Source organism: Oryx dammah, unplaced genomic scaffold (assembly GCF_014754425.2).
Source record: "Oryx dammah isolate SB20612 unplaced genomic scaffold, SCBI_Odam_1.1 HiC_scaffold_4, whole genome shotgun sequence".
NCBI classification, from domain to species: Eukaryota; Metazoa; Chordata; class Mammalia; order Artiodactyla; family Bovidae; genus Oryx; species Oryx dammah.
Window position 1 is genome coordinate 12,744,779 of NW_024070188.1, and position 6,752 is coordinate 12,751,530.

Below are 6,752 nucleotides of genomic sequence, written 5' to 3' on the forward strand. Positions count from 1 at the left end.
GCAGTATTGCTCAGCCAGTTCAACCGATATTAAAACTAAACATTTTTTGTAATTAATAATAAGCATCAGAAGCAAGAAATAAAGATCTCATTAGACCAGGAGTATAGAATTCATGATAGAGGATCTAAGCTGTATTAAACTTCCCCTAAATATATGGGGGAATAGTTATCCCTTTCCTTAGCAAGAATATAATAAATTTAGTACATAATCTTGACAGTTGGTGCACTTATGGCAAAATAGCACACAGACATAAAGAGTTAATATTTGTGGTTTCAGTAACTGATAAACAACACCCCAAAATTCACATCTGCAATTTTTTGGTGTCATAATCTGAACCATGGGCTGGGGTTGAACCCCTTGACTAAGTGTTGATCCGAGGTTCTGCATCTTAGCAAGGCTTGGTTTTTCTTTACACTGTTGTACATGAAAAAATATTCTCAAGAGGGGATTAAAATGTGTTCATTTTTAGCACAAAATAATGCCAGAAAAGCTAACAATAGCAGACTCTCAAGACAATGAAACAATATAGGAAAGTGGTATGTGAATTTAACTCTCCCTTATGAATGCCTAAAGTTCTTTCATTAGAGTACGTGAGTCAACTCCCTGTTATATAACAATGGTTGTAAAGTTAAGACACATTAAATGCAGTAGGGATAATTGGGCCAAATAGAATCCCCTTATTTTTAGAGTTAAGGTACTGCTGACCAAAATGAACAAATTTGAGAAAGAAGAATCTAAATTTTGACTTAATGAAACATATCCACATGGATTTACTACATGTTGTGGAAATGGCAACCCACTCCAGTGTTCTTGCCTGGAGAATCCCAGGGACGGGGGAGCCTGGTGGGCAGTCTATGGGGTCGCACAGAGTTGGACACGACTGAAGCAACTTAGCAGCAGCAGTGTAAGAACAGGCAGGATGATCAGAGGTGCGCTACTCCTAGTAGCAGTACGAGTGAATCACACACGTAAAAGATTAGCCATTTGCACGGCCCTGTGATTAAGAATGAGACTACAAATACAGAAAAATTATAAACCGTGGGCCTCTAGGAAGGAAAGGGGATGCCCGCCAGAAGGTCTGTATTCTTAACAAATGTCACTGTGGATTACTATGGATTCTTCCTTGCTTACCCTTATCTCTGATTCATATTTCCAGAGTCTCTTAGCTAAGACAGATCAAGCAAAATTATGAAGGTTTGGACCCAGTGTACTTTCATCCCCCATGTCTGTCCACCGCTTGGTTCTTGCATCCTCTCCTCCAATTCCAGCCCCTAGGAAGATTTCCAGCACACTGTCATTATTGCCTCAGATGGAGATGAGCTACCAGAGCCTTCTTGGTTTTTTGCCTCCACTGAAAGCCCACCTCATTGCAGAACCATACTCGTTAAACTGGATAATTTGAAGACTAATTTCATTTAGAGCATAGTAAGATTCAGATCCGGTTGGAGAAGAAAAGAACAGACATTTCTATAAAGTAATTTAATATAGGAAATTGGTTAAGCAAGCGTTGGAAGATTTTTTTGTTTGTTTTTTTACGATACTAAAGTAACACAAGTAATAATGACAGGAGAGGGCAGTAAGCTAGAATCTTGAGGGGCCCACAAGCTGGGATCCAAACCTAACTGCTGCCAGGTCCTCTCAGCAGGTGCATCGAGACTGATTCTGGGAGCACCCAAAGGAGCTGGAAACTTGTCCCTCCTGCCACTCCAGGGTGAAAGCTCAGTGCTGCGGTGACACTGATAGGAACAGAAAGCAGACAGGAAGAAGTGCGTTCCTCTTCCCTCCCATTGGGTCTGCCACTGGCACCCCCAAGGAGCCAGATGGTTAAGAATTTCTCATTTGTAGATTCGCAGCCCCAGCATCACGAAGTGGAATATAAAAAGGAATCTTGGAAGCTAAGGAAATAGATTAATAACCAGCACAGGTGAGAGGTTAAGTAATGATTTAATGCCTTTTCCCTTCTGGGTAACGTACATTCTAACTGCTTTACCTCAAACAGTAATGTAAATACTGTCAGATCTGGGCAGGACTCGAAGAAGAGACACAAATACATTTTGATCGCTGAAGAAAGTTCCTGAACTTTTAAGTATGAAGCAGCTGCATTCTCCGCCTACGCATTTGTTCTTAATCTTTACTGCGAACTGAAATTGTATGAGATTAGAAACACAGCAGCAATTCCTGAAGCTGGACAGGCAATTTTGGTGGCTGGGGCTGGTAGGGAGAGGAAGCTTTGTGCCATAAAGGCTTCCCAACTACAGCACAGATAAAGCTGATAAAGCTGAGGCCCTCAGGCAGACATTTACACCAGGTTATGACAGCTCCTTAGTGATTTAGGGCTTCCCTCATAGCTCAGTTGGTAAAGAATCTACCTGTAATGCAGGAGATCCCGGTTCCATTCCTGGGTCGGGAAGATCCCCCAGAGAAGGGATAGGCTACCCACTCCAGTATTCTTGGGCTTCCCTTGTGGCTCAGCTGGTAAAGAATCTGCCTGCAATGTGGGAGACCTGGGTTTGATCCCTGGGTTGGGAAGATCCCTCGGAGAAGGGAAAGGCTACCGACTCCAGTATTCTGGCCTGGAGAATTCCATCCATGGGGTTGCAAAGAGTCAGACAAGACTGAACAACTTCCACTTTTCACTTAAATGACTTAGGGACCAAAGTCTATGGGAAACACACGTGAAGTAACAAATGCTTGAAGGTAGGAGATAGGGGTTGATATACAAATCTTTAGGAGAAAAACCAGAACTTAAAGCAAGGGGACTGGAAAGTAAGATGATACAGAATAAAAATCAGTGCCAACAGTGACTTGCTATGCTGTACGATTCCATTTAGGCTTCCCTGGTGGCCCAGAGGTTAAAGTGTCTGCCTCCAATGCAGGAGATCTGGGTTCGATCCCTGGGTCGGGAAGACCCCCTGGAGAAGGAAATGATAGAGTTTGTTCTTTACAGAGTTGCTATTTATCAAGCCTGTTCACCTGTATGCCTTCTAGAAATATTGTAGCACGGATGACAGAAAATAAACTCTCCAGAATAACAGAGAAAACAGTTATTGAATGAATGAATTTACTGAATATCTACTTTTAGGTGTTGAATTAGACATTAGGAAGGAAAACAAAAAGATGATAAGACACAGTTCCTACTAGTGGAGGCAGAAATGACTTTACTTGCAACATAAGGTGTGTTGCTTTGTATGAAAGAAATAAAAAGTTGGGGTACACAGGAACTCCTGCTATAGCACAGCACTCTTATACCCTCTTGCAGTAATGCACAGACCCTGTCCTCAAAGAGGTCACAGTGCAAAATACCAGCTCATGAAGAAACCCTAATGTCAACTGGCACATTCAACTAAACAGGCTATCTCCAGACCTAATCATCACCCACATAGCAACAAGAGTCTACTTTTTTCTGGGAGTTTCCACCAGGATTCAAGATGTTAACTGAGTACTTTTGGTGTGACCTCTGTATTCTAGCCTTGAGTCAGCTCTGAGGACTTCATTCTGTGCCCATGTAAGCTTGTCTGGAGGAGTTAATTCAGACTTCTATTCAGTTAGACTCATATGAAGAACTACACTTTTATCAAGACCCAGTACATATACTTGTGTGTGTGTGTGTGTAAAATAGCTGAGACAAGTTTCATAAAACAGCACATCATCATGACATAAAATGCACTCTGATTTTTTTTCTTTTCTATTCTATTTTAAATGTACTAATCTTTTTTTTTTTTGAGCTATTTAGTCAACTCCTTAAGTAGTTAGTTATTTTAAAACTCAAATGGGTGAGGGGGAAATGCTTTTAGAAACTCATACTATTGTTGAATCTATTTACTAAAAGAACAAAAGAGGCTGGGGCAAAGGATTGTCACCCTATGTTTGATGTCACTGAAAAACGTACAAGTATTTCTGCTGGTAAGAAAGATAAACCAGATCAGGAACCTACCCCACTGCCTCAACCACTTATGTAAACCCAGGCAAATCAAAAACCCTCAATAATTAGGAATGTAATTGTCCCCCAATTAAACTAGCTTCATATATTGGTCCTTGATTTATAAATAGGAAAACTACATAATTTATATTGAAATAAAGACACCAAAAGTGAAAGAGGTTCCTTATTGATACATCAGAACTGCTGGACAAACAGAGATATACAGTACTGCAGCGAAGTCAAAATACTATAGAGTGCTTCATGTCCATATGGAAGTAACATCATATCCCCAAAAGCCACTTTGTTTATACTTTAGTTATAGCACTTAGCATATTGTATTATGTTTGTTTAAATGCCTAACTTTCTAAATGAAACGGGAATTCCTCAAGAACAGGAAGGGGGTGACACCTTTGCATTTCCAGCTGCAAGCCTACTATCTGACTAGTTCAGGGCATATGTTCAATAAGGATATATTGAATGGATCTGACAGTCTAGAGACACACAGTCTACTTCAATAATAGGTTATCTGGGCTATAGCTATACGAAAAAAAAAAAGAAGAAGAAGATGTGAGGAGATACTGATTCAAAGAGACTCAATTTCTTTTCCTTATGACTAAGGAGGCCATTGGGCTTCCCAGGTGGCACTAGCGGTAAAGAATCTGCCTGCCAAGGCAGGAGGCACGGGGGATGCAGGTTCAGTCCCTGGGCCAGAAAGATCCCCTGAAGGAGGAAATGGCAACCTGCTCCAGTATTCTTTCCTGGAACATTCCATGGACAGAGGAGCCTGGTAGGCTATAGTCCATGGGGTCACAAGGAGTTGGACACAATTGAGTGACTGAACACAAGGAGGACATTAAATCTTCAGTTTAGTGAAAAATCACAGTAAAAGCCAGAGGCTGAAAGACTGACAATGACATAGAGGAAAGTAAGCAGCTAAAAGTCAGTGAAAGATTTGTGGTAAAAATGAAAGATGAGAGAATGCCAAGAAATAGCATCTAGACAGAGTTGCTAGCAGCCAAGCTGAAATTTAGGTTAATTAATAAAGTTCACATTTTTAGACAACCAATTATGTACCCAGTGATTGTTATTACTACAACAAATGGTTGTCACACATAGCAAGGCCAAGCTATCTGTAACTTATCCCACAGCTGAAATACCCTGGAGGAACACTTGGCTGGCACCTAGCCAAGCCATGTCAGTTGAAAGAATCTCCCCTCTGTATCTCCACTCCCTCAGAATGGAACTGACTGCTTGAGGCGAAACAGTACTCAAGTAGAAAACCCGTGAAGAAAAAATATGGAAAGAATTTATAGATCCGAAGATGCAAGCTGATGTAACCACAGCAATAATGTCATAGATCTGGAGGGACCGAACCACTCCTGCCATTCTGAATAGACCTTAGTAAAGGGTTGTTAACTGATTTACCAGTTTGTTCTTGTTTAGTCAATAAGCTGTGTCTTACTCTTTGCAACGCCATGGACTGCAGCATACCAGGCTTCCCTGTCCATCACCATCTCCCAGAGCTCACTCAAACTCATGTCCATTGACTCTGTGATGCCACCCAACCATCTCATCCTCTGTCATTCCCTTCTTCTCCTGCTCTCAATCTTTCCCAGTAGCGGGGTCTTTTCCAATGAGTCATCTCTTTGCATCAGGTAGTCAAAGTACTGGAACTTCAGCTTCAGCATCAGTCCTTCCAATGAATATTCAGGGTTGTTGATTTCCTTTAGGATTGACTGGTTTGATCTTGCAGTCCTAGGCCTCTCAAGAGTCTTCTCCAGCACTAGTTTGAAAGCATCAATTCTTCAGCTCTCAGCCTTCTTTACAGTCCAACTCTCATATTCATACATGACTACTGGAATTATCCGGGCCAAAATACTGGAGTAGGTAGCCATTTCCTTCTCCAGGGGATCTTCCCAACCAAGGGATCAAACCCAGGTCTTCTACATTGCAGGCAGATTCCTTCCCATCTGAGCCACCAGGGAAGCCCTACTTCTCAGTTTAGTCAAGCTCAGTTCAGAGATGCATCCATGAAGAGCCCAGTTCTCCAATAAGCAAGTGACAGCACCAGTTCAATAACCAAAGAGGGATGGGAGAAAAAGTTAACACCAGGTAAATAGTAGTTCCCATGACAGAGCAAATCCCCTTTCAGAATGTAGTCCTGTTTGAGCTTTTGATTCTAGATTTAGACGAAGCCAGGTATGTATGCTATCTTTTATGCTTTCTCAGTTAAGTATTCAGAAGTTTGAAAGAACATAAAATGGGATGGAAAGAAACTAAGAACCATCATTTATTAACAATTCACCCTAGCACCCAAGCACCATCTTGTATCGCTCATTTCAGATTCAGAGACACACTGGAAAGTAGGACCATTATCATTAATTTATATACAGAGAACCTTGAGGCAGAGAAGCTACTTGCTGAAGATTTCACATACTCAGGAAGCTGCCGTACCAAGTCTCTGAAAACTCCATTGGAAATTTCCCCAAAGTTACATAGGCAGGTGACAAGGGAAGCCCAACTCATTCCATTCAGGCGTGAGATGATGAACCCTGCAATCCCTGTGTGAGCTGCAGAAATAACATGTGAAATCTGCAGTTTCTTATGTCTGTCTTACTTTGAAAACACATGGCAGCCACAGCAGTTGGAAAACAAATGGGAGGTGACGTGGTCCTGGGAAGTGAGCAACCGTGTAATTAGCAAAGTTAATATTGTGTAGCTTCCATAAATAACATGCAGTTTACTTTTGTTATTAACAGACATTTAATATAACAAAGTGTAGGGGGGTGTCTGAGTTAGGAAAGAGATGGTCTGAGGCATATGTTAAAGAGGA